This window comes from Marmota monax, unplaced genomic scaffold (assembly GCF_021218885.2).
Source record: "Marmota monax isolate L192 unplaced genomic scaffold, Marmota_monax_Labrador192_F-V1.1 WCK01_AAM20220418_F8-fsc00021, whole genome shotgun sequence".
In the NCBI taxonomy this organism is placed as follows: Eukaryota; Metazoa; Chordata; class Mammalia; order Rodentia; family Sciuridae; genus Marmota; species Marmota monax.
The window spans coordinates 22,340,346-22,365,542 of NW_026695228.1; the positions used below are offsets into that span (position 1 = coordinate 22,340,346).

At 41.8% G+C, this 25,197-nt stretch overlaps 1 non-coding gene and 1 pseudogene across 1 annotated transcript; one reads left to right on the forward strand and one right to left on the reverse strand.

Annotated features, from left to right (window-relative positions):
* LOC124087648 (zinc finger protein 878-like) overlaps positions 1–21,033 on the reverse strand; it is a 35,812-nt pseudogene extending 14,779 nt beyond the window's left edge.
* On the forward strand, positions 2,822–2,928 carry LOC124088251 (U6 spliceosomal RNA). The gene has a single exon (XR_006850318.1). It is a non-coding gene; the product is annotated as a U6 spliceosomal RNA (small nuclear RNA).
* Positions 21,034–25,197: the final 4,164 nt, after the last annotated feature.

Sequence of the window (25,197 nt, forward strand, 5' to 3'; positions counted from 1 at the left end):
AGTTTGGCTAAATTGCCCAGTGTGGCTTTGAACTTGAGATTCTCTTGCCTCAACCTCCAGAGGAACTGAGATTACAGGCATGTACAATGCCCAATGCCCAGCAGGACACTCTCCTACTAGAACAGAGATTAACAATAGATGGTGGGTAAGGAAAAGAGTCTTCAGTGGACCACCTGTGAATGAAACAGTGACTCCCATAGAGCAGGAACCACAACTCCTCAATTCATTAGGAAGGGACCAACTGTTTACTTGGAAACAAGTATCTTATTCCCATCTAGTCAGCCAAATTATAAATTGGGATGGGGAACATGATCCTTTCTTCATAAGAAAAATAAGCCAAAAAATGGACTGAAATTTTAATATATGAAAATTAAGAAAGGCAAAAGAAAAAAAAAAAAAAAAAAAGCAAACACTTTCGATCATGTAATATAAAAGGAGGAGCGGAGGTGGCGGAGCGAGGGGGAGCAGGACCCCTGGGCTGTGACCATGACAGGGAAGTGGACAGCGTCGCTGACAAAGGGGTTCATCATAATGCACTGGAACGAAAACGCAGGGACCACGTCAGACAGCTTTGCCATCCGCGGGACTCGGTCCTCACTTCAAGGAGAGGGAGGCATCGCGGGCCCCCATCCTAGAGGAAGCGGCGGGGGGACACATATATACCTATGAAGGGAAACCACACGCACCAGCGGGACGTCGTGACCTCAGGCGGCACAAGGCTCCTCGGCAGCAGCAGGAGGAGCACTGGAGAGGAGGAGAGGTCGGGCCCCTCTGCAGACCCCCCTCCCCAGGCAGCAGCTCTACACCGAGGCCAAGGGCAGCTTCCGCGCGGCCTTGGCTGGATGGGGGCTTGGACTCTGCAGCTGTGAGTGGAGCCCCCAAAGCATCAAGAAGCTCCCCAGGGCCATCCTCCTGGGTCCAGCTTTAGACTCCTAGAACCACTTAAAACAGAGTCTCCAATTCTTAATTTTATGGAGAAGCTCTTGGAAAACAACTTCCCTTCCCCTTCCCCTTCCCCATTTCCACTCTATACCTTAAACACAAGTATTCCCTCGGGATTCCCGGTCTCCACCAGGGATTTTTAAAACCCAAACACCCAACTTGGCAGCCTTTTCCCTGGAGGACAGACGGACCTGCCCACCCCAGCAGCTCTCCAGCCTGGTGGGCCACATGCCTGGAGGACGCCTGCCTCGTCCAGCCTCTCCTCTCTGTCCCCCGCCTCTGCTGGACAGACTTTGAGAATCTGAACTGCTCCGCTTTGTGGAGTACTCAAAATTGTCCCTTCGCCTTTCTTTTCTTTTTTAAAAATTAATATTTTTTAGTTTTATTTCTTAAATTATTTTTTAAATATATATATATATTTTTAGTTGAGGGTTGGACACAATACCTTTATTTTTTTATTTTTATGTGGTGCTGAGACTCGTATCCAGCACCTTGCACGTGCTAGGCCAGTGCTCTACCGCTGAGCCACAACCCCAGCCCCAGCCCCTTCTCTTTTCTAAGTTTTTTTTTTTTTTTCCCTAAAAAGCTATTTATTATACTTTAGGAAAGACCAGACCCTTGAAGAAGCCTGTGATACAAAAGGAAAATGGGGACAGACTTACAACTCCTTGGCCTCGTCCCACTCCTCCTCCTCTCAGCCAGCTGTGGAAGCCTGCAGTGCCAGCGTTTTGCAGGGCCACATGACACTTGTGGTATATATGGGAGATGGCAGCAGTGAAGAGGCAGCCACCAGGGAGTGGTAGGGGGCATTTAATTGGGGGTGGGGCATGAAGGGTGTATACTCTGAAATCTTTAGTCTGTGTTTGATTCCATTCGTGGAATCAAATAAGAAAGCATATTGGGGCTGGGGTTGTGGTTCAGTGGTATAGCACTTGCCTCACATGTGTGGAATACTGGGTTCGATCCTCAGCACCACTAAATAAATAAAATAAAGGTATTGTGTCCTTCTACAACTAAAAAAAATTTTTTTTAAACAGCATATTGTAGGGACTGGAGTTGTGGCTCAGTGGTAACAGCGCTCACCTAGGGTGGGTGAGGCCCTGGGTTTGATCCTCAGCACCACATAAAAATAAATAAAAATAAAAATAAAGGCATGTGTCCACTTAAAAAAATATATTGTACGTAATGCCAAGGAATTGTCTTGCAAGTTAAAGCTCCCCCTTTACTATAGTACTATAAATCAAAACTTTATTGTACGCCTGTAATCCTGGCTATCTGGGAGGCTGAGGCAGGAGGATTGTAAATTCAAGCCCAGTCTAGACATCTTAGTGCAACTCTGCCACAAGATAGAAAATAAGAAGGGCTGGGGATATAGCTCTGTGGTACAGTATCCCTGGGTTCAATTGCTAGTAACACACACACAAACACACACACACATACACACACACACACACAATTAATGCACAGACTAAACACGATTGAATACATGTCTTTAAAAAATGACCCAAATGTACAGATCTCAAGGTAAAATACTATAAAAATCCACAGACATAGTAGAGGAAATTGCCAAATAAAATTAAGAGTTGAAGACCATAATAAGCAAAGAGTTACACATGAAGAAGCTTAATGGATACATTCCACTGCCACTTCCTGTAATTTGAACTTCACCTTAATGTACAGAGCCCCTGATTTTTCCCTAATGTCTAGAGGATGTATTGTGCATTTCCACCTCAACAAGATCGTTCTTATTTTTTGAGCCCTCCTGGTTTCCATTCTAAAGTTCATCCCAAATCCACTATCACCTCTTATTTAACACTGAAAAAAAGTAATTACTTTAAAACTGATCACACCCTGATGTTGAGCTTAAATGTGAACCACAGTGCTCACTTTGGCAGCACATATACTAGAATTGGAAAGATACAGAGAAGATTGGCATGGCCCCTGCACAAGGATGACACGCAAATTCGTGAAGTGTTCCATATTAAAAAAAAAATGTGAACCACAGCTCCTTGATTTTTTCATAGCACCACCTCCTCTACATTCTCAAAGAATATTACATATGTCTCCACGACTTTCTACCCTAACGCTGATTTCACTTCATCTTTTCCACTGAAGTAGAAGACAAGTTTGGCATGAGCCCTGGAGCCAGGAACCTGGGGGTCTGAGGCCCTGTTCCACTATTCAAGCAAATTGCTCCACTTTTTTTCAACTGTTACGTGGAGAGGAGGATAACCCTAACTAGTCCATCGGATTCTGGTGATGAATAAATGAGTTAATATAGGAAGCATTTAGAAGAATGCTGGCTAGGGATCATTCGGTAAGCAGCATCTGCTGTTAAACAATTATTGGATCTATGTCTTCATGGAATAGCTATTCTGTGGCTGTTAAAGAAGAAATACTTAATGAAAGGAGGTAACTCTCAGATATTTGACCTGCACAACCCTGGGAACTGGCAAAGCGAGGCATCTTATTCATGTTCAGAAATTAAAAAAAAAAAAAAAAAAAGAAGAGCTCAGAAGTTGGCTCTATTATGCACACTCAGGTGGAAGCCGGGGGTCTGGGCCTCCTCCTGCCCTGCTCAATGGAGTTTGCCTGAGCCATGGCCAATGGGAGAGGCCCAGGTGGGCCACGACAGCCCAAACCACTCACCAAACCACTTACCAAGCGCCACCAGTGGTCCTGCCCACGCCTGGCCATGCTTGAGTTCCTTTGTGCTATTTATGACAACACTGAAGAGGAACCTTGAAATAGCCTGACACAGTGACCACGGGACCTGAGGAGGAAACGGTCTGCCCCCACCTCAGGAATGAGTGTGTGTGAGACAAGGGAAGGGAGGGCAAGGAGAGCACCCCAAATGCTTCCGTTTGGAATTCCTTTAATACTCACTGAAGGTTCCAAGGGAGAAAAACTAAAGGGAACTTGTTTAGTGAAAAATCACACAGAGTAAAGATAGGAAATGTAGCCAAAGGTTCACAGGACAGTAGTCACCTGTGGGACAAGACAGGGATGACTACCTGAGATTCTAATGACCACCACAGTTATGAATATTTTTTGGGGGGCAGTACTGGGATTAAACCCAGGGGCACTCTACCACTGAGCAACATCCCCAGTCACCCCCCTCCTTTTTTTGAGACCAGGTCTTGCTAAATTGCTGTGACTGGTGTCAAACTTGAGACCCTCCTGTCTAGCCACCAGAGTCACTGGGATTACAGGCATGTACCATCATACCCAGTTCCCAAGTTATGAATCTTGACAGAGGTTCCCGAGATACTTAAATTGTTATTATTATTCTTACCAAACTTTTAATTTATTCTTTCGAGAATATACTTCATGATGAAAAACTTTAAAAAAATTTTGGAAAGAACATACTAATATTTGTTTTGTTTTTCTTCCTTGTGACATAGCAATTTGAGTCACAATTCACTGGTTGGATGACAATAAACAAATTCCTATAGGTTGCAAAATGAGATCCCCTTACGTCCAGTAAGCAGTGGTCTCCATGCATGCTGGCCATCAGCAGGAGAACAGGTTAGCAAGTCATGGCAAATAAAAACAGACCCAGAAAATGGTCAACATGTAAAATCCTGCATATAGTGCAAACTGCTTTGGTCACCTTCAAAGGACTGTTTCTGATGTTGAATACTGGTAAGTGTACAGCATACAAAAAACTGAGAAGACATGCAAAAATCATCACTCACATAATCATAACTCACATAAAGATCATAACTCACATAAAACAAATAACTCACATAAAGATCAGAGAGGGAAGAGCAGGTCTCTCAAGCTGTGATCAGGGATCTTGAGAAAGCAAGAAAAGGACCCAAGCCCGAGGGTATACAAAGATTAACAGGCAATCTATGGTGAAAATTCACTCCTACTTCCATAGGCAGAGGATTGGGTGGTTTCAGTCTCTGGCTAGCTCCAAAGGAGGGAGCCCAGGTTTTTGGTCACATTACCCTGATGGGTGGCACAAAAGGAAGGAGCATTGAGGGTTAAAGAGTGTCACTGAATATCAAGAATGGGAAGAGGGGTAGGGCTGTGGGGCTGTGGGCATGGGAAGGATAGTAGAATGAGACAGACATTATTACCTGATATACATGTATGATTACACTACTGATGAGACTCTACAGCCAGAGGAATGAGAAGTTGTGCTCCATTTGTGTACATTGTGTCAAAATGCATTCTACTGTCATGCATAACTAATAAGAATAAATTTTTTTAAATCAGATTTTAAAAGTCAAGCTATGACACACATATTCCACAACACAAAAATTAGACATTATGAGTAGCAAAAATAACACAAACATTGCTTATGAATGAAGACGAAAAAACATTCAATGATAGTAATTTCAATGAATAAACAGAATAATCCACCAAAATCAAGCACTAATTATCCTAAGTATGAAACAATGATAAAACATTTAAAAGTGCTTAACAACAAACTCTTAAGATAAAAACAAGAGATGCAAAGAAACACAAGGCAAGAAAGAATAAGATACTGAGCCAGACATGGTATCACAGAACTGTAATATCAGTTACTGAGGAGGCTGAGGCAGAGGATGGCAAATTGAAGGCCAGCCTGGGTAACTTAGACCCTATTTCAGAATACAAATTTTAAAAATGGCTGGGGTGTGCATACACAAGGGCCATGGTTCAATTCCCAGTATTGTAAACAAGATATTGAAATTAAAAAGAAACAAAAAAGGTCTTTGTTCACAAACAAGATTACTGTTTTCTTTAAAAAAAAAATTCCAAAGACCCCTGTGTGGTGACCCACATCTGTAAACCTTGGGAGGGTGAGGCAGGAGGATCACAAATCCAAGGACAGTCTTGGCAGCTTAGCAAGACCCTGTCTCAAAAACAGCTCAGGGTGTAGCTTCCTGGTAAAGCACCTCTGAGTTCAATCCCTATTCCCTAAAAAAAAAAAAAAAAAGAAACAAAGAAAAACTTCATGGATTTAATAGGGGATTATAGCAAGGTAGTACAATAGGTAACTATGTAAAAAATCCATCATTTTTCTATATAGCAACTATAAAAAATTCAATTTCAATTTCAAAAATACACTTATACAGCACAAGGAGAAAGATAAACTATTTCACATACATGAAAAACTGCATAAGAAAAATGCTTCCTACCAGGGGCGATCAATACAGAACCATACAGAGTAGATGTTTATTGCTAGATGGGCAAGAAGAATAAATAAATTAGACCCTTCTAAGTGTTGGCAAGTCACACAATAAAATACGCATCCAAGAAGTCACAAGATAAATTCATAAACCTATTAAGATTTCCGACCACATATGAATTTGTCCACCATTTACACACTAGTAAAATCTTTCCCATTCTGTTGGAAAATTTATCATGTATTAGCCCTTGGAGATAAAACCAGGCACACGGTCAGCACCCCCGTTCCCAAACATTTAGAAAATTCAGGGTAAGCAGGACCACCCCGAGGGGAAGGGAAGGACTGGGGACCCCGCGCTCCCAGCTCTTCCAAGCTCTAACCAAGACGCACACAGTCACCCCACAGCTCGGGGAGGAGCCGGGCTGCGGGCTGAGCTGCCCGGAGAAGCTGGCCTTGCAGGACAGAACAGGACGCCTCAGTCCCGGATGCAGGCCCAGCACCACCCTGCGGACCGACCGAAGGGCCTTCAGACTGGCCCCCCACCCTGCAGAGCCAAGGCTCCGCCCACAGCCGCTCCCCGCGGGCTCCGAGCAGACCCTCTCCCAGTCGGGGGTGCCCCACCTCCAAACCTCACCACGTCACGGCTCCCGGGGTCTCCCATTGTCCTCGCAGTTAGTGGACGTCACAGAGCAGCCGAGACTCCGAGACTCGCAAGGCAGCACAGCAGGGGACCTAGTCCCGAGGCTACAGAAACAGGATCGCGAAAGGGACAGGCGAGAAGCCGCATCCCCGCCCAGCTGCGCTCCTGATTGGACAGTGCATACACCACCCCTATGCCTCTGATTGGCTAGTGATCCGGGACCCGCCCCCTGAGTCTTGAGCGACAGCAAAAAACATCCATTATCTGCCCGAATGGAGCCACATCCCTTCCCCGCCCAGGCCTGGACCTGACCTGTCCTTAGGGAAAATTGCATTTCAGCAGAATCTGATACTGTTTTTTCAAAACTGACACTTTCTTCTCACTGTACCCAGTGGGCTCTTCCTGTTCCTTCCCCCTGAAAATGGGGTGACAAGTGTGACGTTCCAGAGCATAGCCCCATGAAGACAACCCCCCACGTGAGAGAAGGCTATCTGCCCACACCTGGACACATGGAATAGAAGGAAGGGCCTTGTGTTACCAGAAGCCAGAAATTTGTGAATTGTCAAGCTTTTCTTGCACCTTTTTGTTTTCTTTCTCAATCTGTTAATTTTCACCCAAGAAACGAATAACATGCCAACAAGGAAATATAATTCTTTATTCATGGAGAGACTGAAGTTATATGGCAGCAATATTCTACAAAGAAATCAAGTTGGAAGAAAGCAAACGTTTGAACTCCTTCAGACAGGCTGCCCGCCTCAACCAAGCTCACACGGAAAAACACACGTTCAGAAGGTTAAACATATTCCCAAGGTGGAGGCCCAAAGTGACTGCTGAGATAGAGCCCCAGAGCGGATCACTCCCTGGCACTGAGGAAGGGAAACTGTCAGATTTAAATCTGAGAACTCACCATGTCCTGCTGTCCTCTCCTCACAGTGTGAAAACTCTCCCACCTTCAGACAGACAAGCTCACCTGGAGTCACTTTAACATTCTGAACTACAGAAACTGTCAACTTCACACACCCTTTCTCTAAGCCCGATACTCACACATTTCCTTCATGTATGCGTTATTGGTTGAATCCAGCAAATTTATGGAGGCCATAAGGAAAACCTATCTAGGGGCTGGGGATATAGCTCAGTTGGTAGAGTGCTTGCCTCACATGCTCAAGGTCCTGGGTTCAAGCCCCAGCACCACCAAAAAAGAAAAAAAAAAAAAACCCTGTCTAGAAAACAGCTCCAAGAAAACCAGAGTGACAACCCCAGAAGGGACAAAATCCCTGAAGACCATCTGCATGCAGATGTACTTTCCAGTACTTTCCAGCTTCCATCATCTCCCCCCTCCTCAAGTTGTTCTCACCAGCTGGAGGATCCTACAGGGGAGGGCAAGTGCCCAGGAAGTCCCAGGGAAACTTCAGGACCCTTCCTTTGCAGGCCAAGACTGTCCTCAGCTTGGACTCAGGGGTCTCACGCCTGTTTCCCACTGCAGATTATCACCTGCTTCAAACCAAGCTTTCCCAAGCCCCTGACTATGCATAGCTCCTGTAGACACCTGTACCTTCCTTTTCACATCCCTGGATACAGGAGAGCTTCCCAAACTGCACCATGAGAAGCTTAGTCACTGCTGATTCTCAGCACATGGAATATTTCTGTATCAAATAACCACGAAACACCCATTTGTTCACCCCATGAGGATGTAAAAGAGGACAAGACGCTATGAGTAAGGGAGTGTGAAACTGACAAGGTTCATGGAAGAGGAGGCATTCAAGCTTTGGGATTTTGAAGGACAAAGAGGAATGTCCCAGGCGCACCTGTCCTCACGGGCTGTGTGTCAGGGGATTGACGTGTTCTGTCTCATGACTTGAAACTATCTCTCAAATGCAACCCAACCACCACGGACCTGTCCAGTCATTTTTAGAACAATGCCTACGCATCCCACACAAAAGGACAATCCAGCCCCTAGTTGAGTCTCCCTGAGGTTCTAGCTTACCAATTTAACAACCCGTTTGAAATGGTCTTATAGGATATGTGGTGATATTTTGGGCCATTTGCTTTGCTGCTCTTCTCCACAACTTGACACACCACCTGCTCACTGATAGTGTACATCAAATATTGCACTATTGGGTCTAAGTCTAGGGATTCCGATCCAAGGGATTCTGATCTAAAACCCTTTGAATCTTTCGGGGTGAAAAGACTTGTGTTTTCTATGCTAATGAGATGACTGTTGGCTGGGGACTCCTGTGTGGCCTCAGGATCGGGAATGGTCTGGTAGCAGAAAGAACAAGGCAAGCCTACAGGGTTGACACTTTAAACAACTCTTTTCATTTGTACTTGACAACAGGGTTGGAATGCCGAGCTCCATCGTCCAGGGAGCAGGGTTGGAAGCCAGTTAACTACGAAGCCCAGTAAGCTAATCAATCCTGAGAACATACGGGAAACCTTCATGAAAACCCCTCAGCCATGGGTTATGTAGAGCATCTGGGCTGTGGGCGCTGACCACACAGAGGTTGGGATATCAGAGGGCAGGACCACCAGATGGAAATGAAACGAAAGCTCCACATATGTCCCCTTCCCCCAACCTTGCCTTATAAACTTTTTGCATTTGGCCGTTCCTGAGTTGTATTTTTATCATAAACAAATAGTAGTAAGTAAAGTGTTCCCCTGAGTTCAGTGAGTCATTCTAGCAATTTCTCCAGTATGTAGGGAGGGGGAGATTGTGGGAACTTGATAATTTAGTCCAGTTGGGTAGATATATGAATACACCGCACACCCAACTGGTTGACTGGATGTGTATTAGAATTCCTCGGGAATCCCAAATGGGAGTCAACTCACTCAAATATCCACAAATATGTTTACACAACAGAATACCACACTGCTCCTTTCTGCAGGTATGAAAAGTATTTAGGATTTCCCCTGTTGTAGGAACAACTCGGAAGACACGTATTTCTCACCCTTCTGGAGCCTGAGAAGGCCAAGATCTAGGTGATGGCTACTCTAATTTCTAGTGAAGGCCATTTTCATGGCTTGCACGTGTAAAACTTTGTGCTGTACACTCCCGTGGCAGAGAAAATGATCTCCCTCTATACATCTTAGGATGCTCACCATAATCTGAGGGCCCATCTTAGAACATTCATATAACCCTTATTATGTCTGAAAGCCCTCAACTCCACGGTGACATTGCCATGTAGGACTTCAAAGAACAAACTAAAAAGTGAATAAATTTGAAACAGAGAATGCGTGAATAGAATCAAGTTCATAGAGGCATTACATATGCTAGAAGTTTGGACTAATAATTAATTAGGAGATGGTGAGCAAAGTCCAACAAAGGAGAGAGGTACCATTTTAGAATGTTCAGAGAGAAGGGGTACTGTGTGTGCATAAAGAAAAAAAAACTATTATTATGAACACTACATGGCAATCCATTCTAACTATGTAAATCCAAACCAGGAAGGTCCTAGCAACGGACAGGAAACAGGCCGACCTGGTAAACAATTCTCACTGGATAGTACAAGGTATTCACTATGTCACGACGGAACTCCCCTCCCGTTCCCATCCTTACAATCATGTTCACAGAAGGAGAAAAATGCCCATCCTGGAACTGCGGAGACAGACTGGTGCATCTTATGAATTAGGCATCTCTCCACAGTAAAGTGCTGTCCTCTAGGTAAGGACTCTGGTGATCACCACAGACAGAACGGTGTTCCCCCCCTCCAGTGCATCCCTCAGAGGGCAACGTCTGACTACACAATGCAATCAGCACCCCCCCCTCCAGGAACACCCAGTCCTGTTGGAAATTCTATGGAGAATGGTGATACCGATAAGCCACAGATCCAGTTATGGTGTAAGGACAGATGTATCATGTGACAAAAGCTGTAGTCCTGGCAAAGAGCATCTCACATCAGCAGGATGAAGTTTTTGGAATGATGAGTGAAGGACAAATATGATCAAAATAAGCCCTCTACCTGAGAAAAGCAAAACTGACATGAAGATAAAAACACCTTCCATTGTAAACATATTGCTATGGTTTGGATCTGCAACTTTCCCCACAGTCTCAGGTGCTGAGGGGACTTGGTTGGAAGAAGTGGATCAGGGGGGCAAGCCCTGGAAAATGTACCTTCTCTCTGTCCCCTTCCCTCACCCATGCTCTGCATCCCAGCTGCCCTGAGCTGAGCATCTTCCCTCTGCCGGCCCTTCCACCCTGTTCCTGCCTGGGAGCCAGCCAACCATGCAGACCGAGTCCTCTGGAATCATGAACCAAGAGCTTCCTTCTCTAAGTCGTTCCTGTCAGGTATTTTGGTCACAGTCATGAAAAGCTGACTGATCTACACATGGATTCGATAATTATGATGGGCTATTTGCTTGTATCTTCTCAGTAAATGCAAAAGACACTGCAGTGCTTTGTGAGTGCATTTCGCCCTGTTCTTTGGTTAATTCCGGTTCCCATCCTTACGATCATGTTAAGTTGCTCTCATTTAAAAATTTATTGTTCAGTAATTTTACATGAGAATACAACTAATTGAAAGGAAACAATGCATGTTTAAAACATTGATTCTGTTCCAATTTTATATTTCTGTGTACCCATCTTAAAATGCTGTAGTATTTCCTTCACTTATTTTAATTTCAGTTTGCCATTGCATTTCTACCAATATTAAATGCATGGTTCAGTTGAAAAAAATGATGTTTTCTGTAAGCTCCATGGTAACCATGAAACAAAAATCTGGAAGAGACAAACCAAAAACAATAAGCACAAATCAAAACAGTAACCCAGGCACGGTAGCCCACGCCTATAATCCCAGCAGCTCGGGAGGCTGAGGCAGGAGGAGCGCGAGTTCAAAGGCAGCCTCAGCAAAAGCGAGGCACTAAGCAACTCAGTGGGACCCCGTCTCTCAATAAAATACAAAATAGGAAAAAGGGCTGGGGGTGTGGCTCAGTGGTCGAGTGCCCCTCAGTTCAATGCCCAGTACCCTCCCCCACCAAAAAATGGAAATAGTACTATGCCAATTCATTTAGACACTAAGTAAGATCACAAGAGGGGGAAAGGAGCTACTGCAAAATTACAAAACAAGCTATATAATTACCTTAAATAAATGGATTAAATTCTACAATTTAGACGCAGAATGACTGAACAGATTAAAAAAAGGAGATCCAACTACATGTTACCTGCAAGAAACCTGCTTCCCCTGTCAGGACATACACAGACTGAATTGAAGTAAGGGGATGGAATATGACACCTAAGAAAGCAGAAGTAGCCATACTGATAAATAAAAAGAGACCAGGAAGGTCACTGCATGTGACAAAGGGGTCAATCCCCCAAGAAGAAACAGCAATTCTAAATTCATATGCATCCAATATCAGAATATCCAACATATAAAACAAGCACTAATAAGACAGAATTTCGTCCATCTCTAAAGGCAGAGAGAGACCCCCATACAGTAATAGCTACGGACGATCCCATCCCACTCTCAGCAGCAGACAGGAGGGTCCAGACAGAAAATGAACAAAGAAAAGCAGAGTCACCGGCTCCAGAGATCAACGGAACTAACGACAGGGGACCCTTCCTTCCAAAGGCTCTGAGTAGCCATTTGTTTCATCACCACCCGGAACATTCTCCCGAAAGATCGTGACAGATGACAAAATAAGTCCCAACGGAATATCAAAAGCTGAAATCATACTGAGCATCTCTTCAGAGCACAATCATGCTAGAAATCAATAACAAGGAAAGCTTTGGACACTATACAAATACACGGAAAATAACTTACTTTTGAATAACCAGTGGATCAAGAAAAAAAAAATCAAGAAGGAATTTAAGTCAGATGTGGTGACATCTACCTGTAATCTCAGCAAGCAGGAGGCTAAGGCAAGAGGATAGCAAGGTTGAGGCTGGCACGGGCAATTTAACGGGACCCGGTCTCAAAATAAAAATTTAAAGACTGGGAGGCAGCTCAGCAGCAGTCATAAAGTCTGTCATGTGACGGCTGTGGGTTCCATACTCAGTACTGACCCAAAAATAAACACGTAAATAAATAAATAGAATTAAGAGTTGTTTTGAGACAAGTGGAAATGGAGACATGACACAGCAATATCTACAGCAAAAGTATAGAATTGTGACATGCCAATAGTGAATGGTCTGAAACAGAAGAAAGCAATCCCATATACAATAGCTACAAGAAAAAAAATATGTAGGAATAAATTTAATAAAAAATTGAATGATCTCTAAGATAAGAATTACAAAACATAGATGAAAGAAACTGAGGAAGACACAAAAAAGTGGGAAGACATCTTGTGTTCCTAGATTAGAAGAATAAATATTGTTAACAATACCCATACTGCCCAAAGCAACTTACAAATTCAATGCAATCCCTAGCAAAATGACAACGGCGTTCTTCACAGAGCTATAAAGCAATTTTAAAATGGTCAGAGAACCACACACACACACACACACACACAAAAAAAAAAAAAACAGCCACAAATATCAATGGAAAAAACCAGAAAGCCAAGAAGTGAAACCCACTTACCTACAGCCACCTGACTGTGACAAAGAGGCTAAGAACACAGAGTGAATAAAGGATACTCTTTTCAATAATTGGTCCTGGGAAAATTGGACAGCCATATGCAGAAGAATGAAATCAGACCCTGTCTCACTCCTGTGAGTTTAAAAGACTTAAATGTAAGACCTGAAACTATGAAATTACTAGAAGAAAGCATATAGGAAATGCTTCAGAAGTCTGGAATGGACCAGGATGTTTTTGGAAAGACCACAAACGCACAGGAAACAAAAGCAAATACAGACAAATGGGATAACGTAAAACTAAGAAGCTTTGTACAGCAAGACACACGACAACCTACAGAATAGTGGGAAATATCTGCGACATACAAATCTGTCGAGGGGTTGGTAGGTGGGATATATAAGGGACTCGAAGACTTAATAGTTAAAAAACAAATAACCCAATCCAAAAAATGGACAATAGATCTAAATTCACTTTTTCAAAAAATGAGATGCAATGGTCGACAGATACATTATTATTTACCAGGGAAATGCTAATCCAAACCACAGTGATATATCAGTAAGAATGACTGACATAAAAAAGAATAAAGATAACAATAGTGAGAATGGGGAGGAAAGGGTCACTTTTGGTGGAAAAGTTAATTAGTACAGCTATTATGGAAAACAGTATGGAGATTACACCTAAACTAAAATATATAACTTCCTAAACTAAAATATATAACTTCGATCCTCTGCACCACATGAACCAGTAATTCCATTACTGGGTATATGTCCAAAGGAAATGAAATTAGAATTTGATGAAACATCTGTACCCCATGTTCATCACAGTACCATTCACAATAACTGAGAAACAGAAACAATTTGTGTCTTTCAACTAATGAATGGATAAAGAAAACGTGGTAAATATATGTGATAGAATACTATGCAACCATTAAAAAGAACAAAATCAGGGCTGAGAATGTAGCTCAGTGGTAGAGCATTTACCAAATCCTGAATTTGAATTCCAGTACCATAAAGAGGAGGAAGGGGAATACATATCCTGTCATTTGCAACAACATGGATGGAAATGGAGATTATGTTAAGTGAAAAAACTCAGGTGCAGATGGACAAATGTGACTTGATCTCACTCTCACATGGAATCTAAACAAGTTCACCTAGCAGGGGTTGACACTAGAATGATGATTACCCACGGGTGGAGAGTGGGGTGTGGAGAAAGTTGTTCAAGATAGAACAAGAAGCACTGAAGTACTTACTGTTGCAGAGAAATGGATCACAATTATACACTGCACCGTTCAAAGTTAGAAGGAAGGATTTTGAAAGGTCTCACCACAAAGAAAGGAAACATGTTTAACCTCACTTAAGCGTCACACAATCTATACATGTAAGGAATATTATATTTTCCCATTAATATGTCCACTTGTGTTTCTGTGCATCCATTAAAAATAAAAGCAGAGGGGCTGGGGTTGGGGCTCAGTGGTAGAGTGCACGCCTTGCACGTGTGAGGCACTGGGTTCGATCCTCAGCACCACATAAAAAAAAAAAATAAAGATATTGTGTCCATCTACAACTAAAAAAAAAACAATTAAAAAAAAGCAGAAAGCAAAACATAACTTTTGAAAGCAAGGGGAAAAAAATATGCCAAACTCTTTAGTTTAGTGTACCAGTAGGTATCAGAATATCAGACAGTAAAACTTGGTTATTGTGTGTGTGTGTGCGTGTATACGGTTCTGGGGATTGAACCCAGGGCCTTATGCATGCGAGGAAAGCACTCTACCAACTGAGCTATATCCCCAGCCCAAAAACTTGGTTCTTGATAGGAAATTAAGGAATTATAAAAAGGTTTGACTCTCTTACTTGTGATTGACATCAATATTCTGGTCTAACTAAAAATGAAAAAGTTTTATTTTGGAAGTCAAAGACTAAGCAGATTCTTTCTCTTCCTTTTCATTTTTGCTGAGTAATTCTAATCTATCTCCAAGAAAATGTATTTGGCAAAGTCAAATAAAATGAAATGTGAAATAAAGAAGCACATGCATGTATTTCAGGAAAAAAAAATGTTAAGTTATAATATTTCTTGTTCCTGTTCTTTGCTTTCTTTTGATCTGTTACTCTCCATGGCTCCAGTGAAAATTTCTTAGTTATCAAACTAAGGTCTGAGGCCAGCTCTGACCATCTGATTTTGCATGACCCTTGAGCTAAGGATGGTTTATATAGATAATATTTGTAATTAATTTGATGGTGAGGAATGATAAGTTTGAGCTCACAGTTAAGCAAATTGTGATTCCTATGAAAAAGAATTACCTTTTTTCTAATGAGTAAATATATTCCATAAATTAGTTCTTAATTATTATTATAATTGTATTTAAAACTTTTAGACTTTGTGAAAATAGAAAAATTAAAAAAAAACCAAAAAACAAAACACTTAGCAAACTCTTTGAAAAAACACATATAGAATGTTGTTGGAACATGGGGACTGGGGCTGTGGCTCAGTGGCAGAGTGCCCATCTCGCACATGTGAGGCACTGGGTTCAATCCTCAGCACAACATAGTAATAAATAAATAAAACAGAATTTTTTTTTTTAAAAAGGACCTACTGAGGTTATTTAAAAAAAAAAAAAAGAATATTGTTTGAACAAACTATACATCAAAGTAAAAAATATAAAATCCATGTAAAAACTGTAAATTGTCCCCAAGAATGATGTGTGTGTGTGTGTGTGTGAGAGAGAGAGAGAGAGAGAGAGAGAACAAACATGAGTAAAAGGGTAAACCTGTCAAAAGAAGCCAGTAGGAAAATGCCGACTCACAAAAACACATTTTTTAGTGTACCATTAACCACAAGTATTTTAAAAACTACATAGAAATCAAGCTTCCTGGCATATCCGAACTGTGCTTCAATCTGCCTGTGGATCCAACATGGCCAAAATGAAAGGAAAAATACTCATCACTTGATTTAATTGAAAAGGGCACTACCTGGGAAACTCAACACACTGTGCCTAAACAAAACTTGCAGAGGTATGTGACTGAGTTTTATTTTCAAGAGTAAAAATCAGAAATACATAGTGCGGAAATCTCCTTTCAGAATGAGTCACTGATGAACCCGGTACATTTAGACTTTCAGCACATTTCCTTCAGGTAGTATATTTGTCACAGCATTTTAAACAATTTTAACTGGCATGCAGCTTTTCATATTAATGACATTTATAGGATCCCACTACATGAGGAAGATGTTCAAACTCTTTGTTACAACTGACAAATTCCTTCTATTTTTCCCATTCACAGTTTTTTGATCCAGTGTTGGACAAAAGGTTTCTGCACTCCTCTTCTATCCCAGGTTTCTCTTCGTGCTGTGTTCACTCCTAGGTGTACAATGAACCAAGATGACCTCAGGCATTCCCACAGGCTTTCCATCCATCCATCCAGGTCTTGTCTCTGCATTCTCACATTTGCTAGTCTTCATGTGACGATGAAGTCTTCCCACATTCTTTATTCAGGGTCACTCTCCAGTTTGACTTCTTTCCTATACAAGGATGTGACTGCACTGAGGGAAGGTTTTCACACATCCGTTGCCTACATGCCTGAGTTCTCTGATATCTGAGAACATGACTGGATCGACTGAAGGCTTTTCCACAATACTTACATACATAGGACTTCTTTCCACTTTGAGAGGGCTTCTCTCTACTGTGACTTCTTTCGTGTATTTTACGGGAACTGAAATAACTAAAGGCTTTTCCACACTGCTTACATACATAGGGTTTCTCTCCAGTGTGCGTTTTTTCATGTATTCGAATGTAACTGGAAGAACTAAAGGCTTTCCCACCTGCTTACATACATAAGGTTTCTCTCCAGTGTGAGATCTTTTGTGTACGAGAACATAACTGGATTGACTGAAGGCTTTCCCACACTGCTTACATGCACAGGGTTTCTCCCAAGTGTGAGTTCTTTTATGACTGTGAAAGGTACTGGATTCGCTGAAGGCTCTCCCACATTGCTCACATACATAAGGCTTCTCTCCGGTGTGAGTTCTTTCGTGTATTTGAAGGGAAATGGAATGACTAAAAGTTCTCCCACATTGCTTACATACATAGGGGTTCTCTCCAGTGTGAGTTTTTTCATGTTTATGAATGTAACTGGAAGAACTAAAGGCCTTTCCACACTGCTTACACACGTAAGCTTTCCTTTCAATGTGAGTTTTTTCATGTCTTCTGAAGGAGCAGGGATCATAAAAGACTTTCTCACATTGCTTACATACATAGTGTTTGACCCTGCTGTGTGATCTTTCATGTCTTTTAAAGTAATATGAAGAATGAAAGCCTTTTCCACACTGCTTACACGTATAGGGTTTGTCTGTGTTGTGTATTCTTTCATGCCTGTGGAGGGAACTGGGAAAAGTGAGGGCTCTCCCACATGGCTTACAGACATAGGCCTTCTCTCCAGAGTGAATTTTTTCATGTTTTTCAATGTGGCTGGAAGAAATGAAGGCTTTCCCACATTGCTTACATACATAGGGTTTCTCTCAAGTGTGAGTTGCTTCATGTTTTCTGAAGGACCTGGGATCACAGTAGGCTTTCCCACATTGTTTACATATATAAGGTTTCTCTCCACTGTGGGTTCTTTCGTGTATTTTGACGTAACAGGAAGAACTGAATCCCCTTCCACAATACTTACATATATAGGGTTTGTCCCTAGTGTGAGTTCTTTCATGTCTTTGAAGGGAATTGAGAAACGTAAAGGCTCTCCCACAGTGTTTACATACAGAGGGTTTCTCTCCAGTGTGGGTTCTCTCGTGCATTTGAATGTAACCAGAATTACTGAAGGCTTTCCCACATTGCTTGCATACACAGGCTTTCCTTTCAGTGTGAGTTACTTCATGTTTTCTGAAGGCGCTGGCATTATGGTAGGCTTTCCCACATTGCTCACATTCGCAGGGTTTCTCTCCAGGGTGAGTTCTTTCATGTAATGGAAGGGAACTGGGACGACTGAAGTCTTGCTCATGTTGCTTACATTCATGGTGCTTCTTCCCAGTGTGAATCCTTTCCCTCTTCTGACAGCACTGGGGATACCTGGAGGCTTCTGGATATTCCTTATCTTTATATGAATTCTCTCTGTGTTCCTGACATGCATGTGCTTTGTATCCAGTGTGAGCTGGCAGGGGCACATTTAGGGGGGAATCACCCACGACCACTTCTCCACACACAGAGCTCTCACTTGGTTTGACTCTCGGAGGTGTTTTCTTGTTCACAACAGAATGTAGAATCGGGCTGAAGTGGTCACCACACCAACTGTCATCTTTATAGAGTCTCTGTACTACTTGCCCACTACAAAAAAATGAGAAGCACATCACTAAGAGTTTATTAATAATATCCCGGAAGTTTTATGTTCTGTAACTAAATTGTTGACCATGAATGGACTGAATACACTAGAGGATGGCTTGAGTACAGTGGTTATCAAAACAGTGATATGGATATTTGGTTCCTTACTAATGCTTCAAAGTATTTTGCTAACACTGAATATCTATAGCGCATTTAAATACAGTTGAGTATTCCTTATGCAAAACGCTTGGGACCCAATGTGTTTTGGATTTTGTAGTATTTGCATATGCATAATAAGATATCAAGATGGGTCCCAATCTAAATCTAAAATTCATTTTTATTTCATTAACATTTTATACCCAAAACCTGAACATAATTTCATAAAAACATTTTTTAATAATTTGTGTGTGGAACACAGTCTGTGTATTAAAAACTGGGAGAGTACCACTGTGGTCTCATGTCAGTGATACAGATGTGGCCTCTATTGGAATATTTTGGATCTCAGAATTTCCAATAATGGATGCTCAATCTGTATGCATTTTTGGAGAAAAATGAGATTAAATCAATTTGAAGCTGAGCACATTTGTACCATCTGCTTGTTTTTAAAATTTTATGTTACTCTAAGATTCATGATGTACTTTGCTTTCTCTTGTGAGTGCAAATAACCTTATATTTCTCCTGGAATTTTTGTAGCAATCATCAGTGGCTTGAGTTTCCCATTGTTTTTTTAAAATGCAGACCAAAACAAGCCATTATGACTAATTACAATATTGTAGAAAAAAAAGAATAGATTCTTGCTAGATTCATGGTATAATGTGACCAGGCTGGTATATTCACCAGAATGTTCCCTTTCCACACTCCCAAATCATGGAACAGTATTGACAAGCAAGTAACAATTGGTATCTGACTGGCTATGAGAGGGAATGTCACACTTACCTATCGAGGTCAGGTTCCTGTAGTTTTCCTGCATCACATCTCTGTAGAGATTTTTCTGGGAAGGATCCAGTAAAACCCATTCCTCCAGGGTGAAAGTGACAGCCATATCCTCAAACGTCACTGACTCCTAAAACATCCCCCATATATTTCCAGGAGGAAGGGTAAGACTCATGGCACTAGAGATCTAGACTCATTTCATAAGAATTTCACATGATATTATGTTCTCTCAATATGCCACCACTCGATTGTCACACTTGGGCACTTCCATCACCCCCAGATCTCTCACACAGCAATTATGATGGAACTAGCAGGTAAAGCAGCATCAGAACAGAACACCTGTTGGGCTACTGGGCCACTCCAATTGCTCTCTGTAGAGGTCAGCCCCTCTCACAACAAAGTACTGCTATTTAGTGTGTGTGAGACTTAACAGCAAGCGTCCTGAGACTGCCTATTCTTGGAGATACTTAAGAATAAACTTTGACCCTTGCTGGTATTTGGGAAATACTATTGGGATGGACCTCACCATCCTAATTGCAAAGAAGGTCTTGGTGTTCCAAACCAGTTGATGCCAAAAATATATAACCTGTTTAACTCCAGTTGTCCCTCTGAATGTTTGAAATGTAATAATATGTTCATCAAAAGCAGCCTACCTCATCTTCCCCCTAGTACACTGTGGATGATCAATCTAGAGATGGTCTGTAGTTAATATTTATCGTCTGTTGTCACAACTTGTTACTTGGGAAATTCGGTGCATTTTTTTTTGACTACATTGAAAGAACATTTGGAAACTTGTATATATGGTTTATTATACATCAACTGGAATTAAATACTGAACAGGACTCACGAAGGACAATTCAGGATACCAACAGAAAAACATTATAGTTTTTATTGGAGAATATCAAAGGATAGTAAAACAAGTGAAACGGTGGTGTTTAGTCAACTTTTTCGCCTCTGTGACCAAAAGACCTGACAAAAATGATTTCAAGAGGAGGAAAAGTTTATTTGGGGCTCATGGTTTCCGAGGTCTGTCTGAGAGGGCCAGCTCCACTGCTCTGTGCCTGGGTGAGCAGACATCATCTACAAGGTGAGGCAGAGGTGAGCAGCTCAGGACATGGCAAAAAGGAAGCAGAGCGGGCTCTGCTCGCCAGGGACACTGTGAGCACTAAAGGCATGCCCCCTTTGTGACCTCCCTCCTCCAGCACGCCCTGTCTGCCTAGATCACCACTCAGCACATCCACTCAGCGGGTCAGCGCACTGATCAGGTTAAGGCTCTCATAAACCCATCGTTTCACCTCTGAACTTTCTTGAATTGTCTCACATGTGAGGCTTGTTGGGGGGACCCTTCATATCTAAACCATAACAGATGAGTTCAAAGTCTACCAGATATGGTGGTGGACGTCTGTGATTCCGGCTAACTTGGGCAGCTGAGGTAGGAAGATCCAAAGTTCAAGGACAGCCTGATCGATTTAGAATGAATCTGTCCCAAAATAAAAAGGGGTGGGAACGTGGGCTGGGGTTGTGGCTCAGTGGTAGAGCGCTTGCCAATACTCGCGAGGCACTGGATTTGATCCTCAGCACCACAACAAAAAATAATAATAAATAATTAAATGTACTATGTCTACCCACGACAAAAAAAAAAAAAAGTTTTTTTTAAAGGAGTGGGAGGGCTAAGGTTGTGGCTCAGCAGTAGAGTGCTCGCCTCGCACAGGCAAGACCCTGGGTTCAATTCTCAGCACCACATAAAAAATAAATAAGTGAAACAAAGGTACTGTGTCCAACTACAACTAAAAAAAATAGATATTTTTAAAAAAGGGGATGGGAATGTAGTTCATTGGTAGAGCACTCCTGGGTTCAACCCCCTGTACTCTCCCCCACAAAAAAATTCACTGTTATCAAGTTGGCACCTCCCACACATATATCTATAAAATTGTATAATGCCCCAAAATACACCTTTTCATCGACAGTTAAAAACTGGTTTACCAAATCTGGTAGGCATGATAAGTGTTTAAAATCTCTGGAACAAAAAGTGGATGACTTGACTACATACACAAAAGACCTTGAACCCACACTATCCACAACACTATGTTATTAACACAAAAATTAACAAATAGATCATGGGAAAGGAAATCAGTACTGAAGGGGCCCACACATACACAGAAAATTGATCAATGATAGAGCGTATCTCAGTGGTGGAGTGCAAATCTAGCATGCACAGGCCCTGGGTTCAATCCCCAGCGCCACAAAAACAAACAAACAAAAAAAGGGGTTAGTATACACAGTAAAACTGAATGAATGCATGCATGAGAACAGCCCAAAGCATATTTAGGTTAAAATACCATATATGAAAAGATCCAGCCGGGCACAGTGGCCCCCGCCTATAAATACCAAGTGACCTCCCAGCAACTCAGGAGGCTGAGGCAGGAGGATCTCAAGTTCAAAGCCAGCCTCAGCAATGGCAAGGCACTCATCAACTCAGTGAGACCCTGTCTCTAAATAAGATACAAAAAGGGCTGGGGATGTGACTTAGTGGTTGAGTGCCTCGGGGTTCAATCCCCATACTACTAAAGGAAAAGAAAAAAAGCAGCCTTTGTTTTTGTATTTCATCACGGGTGAATGTTTACATACACATACGTCAGCTTTTCTATAGTTCTTTTCCTATGAATTACCTATTAATATTCTTTGCTCATTTTTTCCACTGCACTGACATTTTAATACATTCACAGGTTTTATATTGATTATGACAAACTTTGTTTATATGTTGCAAATGAAAAAAATGTTAGCAGATACTAACTATATTGTATACACTTCCCATGAAGTTGCAAGTGAGTCTATAAAAGGATCCAAGGAGTCCTTCATTAAAGAACCCAATATGATAAAATTGGATATATTTAAAGTGTGCAACTGTGAAATAATCCCACATATGTACCACCTCAAATAATTACCTTCTTGTTATGTGAGTAAAACACTAAAAACCACTGTCTTAGATAATGTGAACCCAGTGATCCACTGGGGCAAACCTAAAAGAGAAATGCTCGCTGAAAATGCATGCAATTAAGGAAAATTAGCCAATGGGTTAAGACAGTGTGGACATCTCCAGGGCAGGTCAGGGCTGAGTTGGATGGGGACACTTGGAGACTCAAGTGAGTGCCCAAGTTATAACCTTGATGAAGAGTCTCAGGATGTTTATATTGCTGGGGATGTGGCTCAAGCGGTAGCCTGGCATGCCCGGGGCGCTGGGTTCGATCCTCAGCACCACATAAAAATAAAATAAAGATGTTGTGTCCACAAAAAACTAAAAAATAAATATTAAAGAATTCTCTCTCTCTCTCTAAAAAAAAATTGTTCTAATTAGTTAGTTTATATTATTATTATTTTTAAGAATGGAGATGTTCTGCCCTTTTCTCTTTTTTTAAATTTTTTATTTATTTATTTTTTATTTTTGGCGGACACAACATCTTTGTTTGTATGTGGTGCTGAGGATCGAACCCGGGCCACACGCATGCCAGGCGAGCACGCTACCGCTTGAGCCACATCCCCAGCCCCATAGTTAATATTATTTTTATCACCAAATCTTACCACAGACTTTATATTTCATTTGGGAACATACTTTGTGGGGGTGAAAATTTTAAATAAAGAATTAAATAAGGGAGAGGACATGCTAATTTCTGTGGTTTCCTGGTGACACGTGGTGTGAGACCCCAATTCCCAGATGGGGCAGCAATGAACAGATCAGCACAGGTCACAACAGCAGAGGTACCAACCCAAGGTGGCATCTGGAGAGCAGGTTAGCAAGTCATAGCAAGAACTGGCTTAGTCACCTTCAGAGCTGTGGCTCTGATGCTGACCCTGATGTGGATGTGACACACAGGTGATCACTCCCAAGACTGAGGGCTCGGGGAGGGCAGCCAGGCCTCTGGAACAGGAAGCAAGTATCTTGAGAGAGCAGGACAATGAGCCGGCCTGGGGGCTCCTCTCTGGAGGTGGACAGGGAGTTGAGGTAAGAATTCACGCCCACTCAACTGAGTTGAGAGTAGTTGTAAACGGATTTTGTTAACACTGGGAAAACACTGAACATTTCCAAAACAAGCATCCTTGATATCCTTATAGAAGACAGAGGCAGAATTATATCAACCATGCAACTAAACGAAAGGCAGAAAAAGTTGCTTAAAAGAAAAACCCAATATTAACTAAAAAAGAAGTTGCGAATATGGTACTTATTAATCCAAGTATATCAATGACAATTGGGAATGTGTTTTCCTGCACCTGTCTTAAATGACAGACTAGCAGAACAGACTGGAAAACAAGACCAAAGCTGTGTTCTTCTTTTCTTTTTTTTTTTTTTAATTCTTTTTTTTTTAACTGGCTCTTTTTTTTTTTTTAATATTTATTTTTTAGTTTTCGGTGGACACAACATCCTTGCGTGTATGTGGTGCTGAGGATCGAACCCGGGCCACACGCATGCCAAGCAAGCGCACTACTGCTTGAGCCACATCCCCAGCCCCAAATCTGTGCTCTTCTATCAGAAAACTTTTCCTATATAAAAACATGGTAATGGGGTGGCTTAAGGAGACATTGTTCAAAGGAGTTAAAATTTCAGTTGGATAGGAAGAAATAAATTCAAGACACCTATTACACAAAATGGTGACTGCAGTTAATTGTTAGACCAGGATGCAAGAAAAGACCACTGACTCCAATCAAAATCAAATTAAAGCAAGCTTATTATTTCGTCCGGCCGGACTGCCTCTCCCACCCAAAACCGTGGGAACAAGACAGCAGCCGCAGCAGCTTTCCTGCAGCCCAACTTCATAGCCCAGAAAGTTACACAAAGGGGGTTACAGATAACAAAACTCTGAGGAGCATCACACTAATTGTAGTTTACATTTTTGCTGGCCCCGACATCAGAATTTATGAAGGTCATTAGAGCCTCAGAGAGGGTCATTATCTGGCCAGGGAAGGCCAAGATTGATGAGGCGTCACTAAAATTTCAGAGAGGGCTGCTATCTGGTCAGAGAGCCAGGCATGGGTGAGTTCAAGGCACGGGCAGGCATTCCAAGCAGGTTCAGAATTTGCAGTAATTTAGAGTAAAACCGAAATTATCTTTTCCTGGCTTTGTGGAGATGGCTCCCAATTTTAAGAGAAAATCAGGCTGGGTCTATCAAATTATATCATTGCGCTCTGGGAAGTCACTAAGGAATTAGATTTTATGTGATCTCACCACAAAAAGATGATAGGTATGAGATAGTGTATATATTCACCATGCAATGTATATGTATTTCCAAAAAGCATTTTTGTATGAAATATATTTACTTTTATATGTCAATAAAATGTGAATTAAAATAAGACAAAAAAACAAGTAGATTTAGCTGAACCTCAAAGGAAATAATAAGGGATTAATTAACGATTAAGCAGTTGGTTCTTCAAGAACACATAAATTCCTTACAAGGTATTCTCCTAAACACAGCAACAAACCACATGGGCAAAAACAGAGAACTGAAAGGAAGATCACAGATCCAAAATTACATCTGTAGACTTCAAAACACCTCCATCAATAATTGACAGATCAAGAAAGCAAAAATGTAGCCAGGCATGAAGGTACACATCTGTAATCCCAGCAACTTGGGAGACTGAGGCAGGAGGATCACAGGTTTGAGAAAAGCCTTAGTATCTTAATGAGGTCCTCAGCAATTTAGGGAGACCTTGTCTCAAAAAAATTAAAAGGGCTGGGGATGTAGCTCAGTGGTAAAGC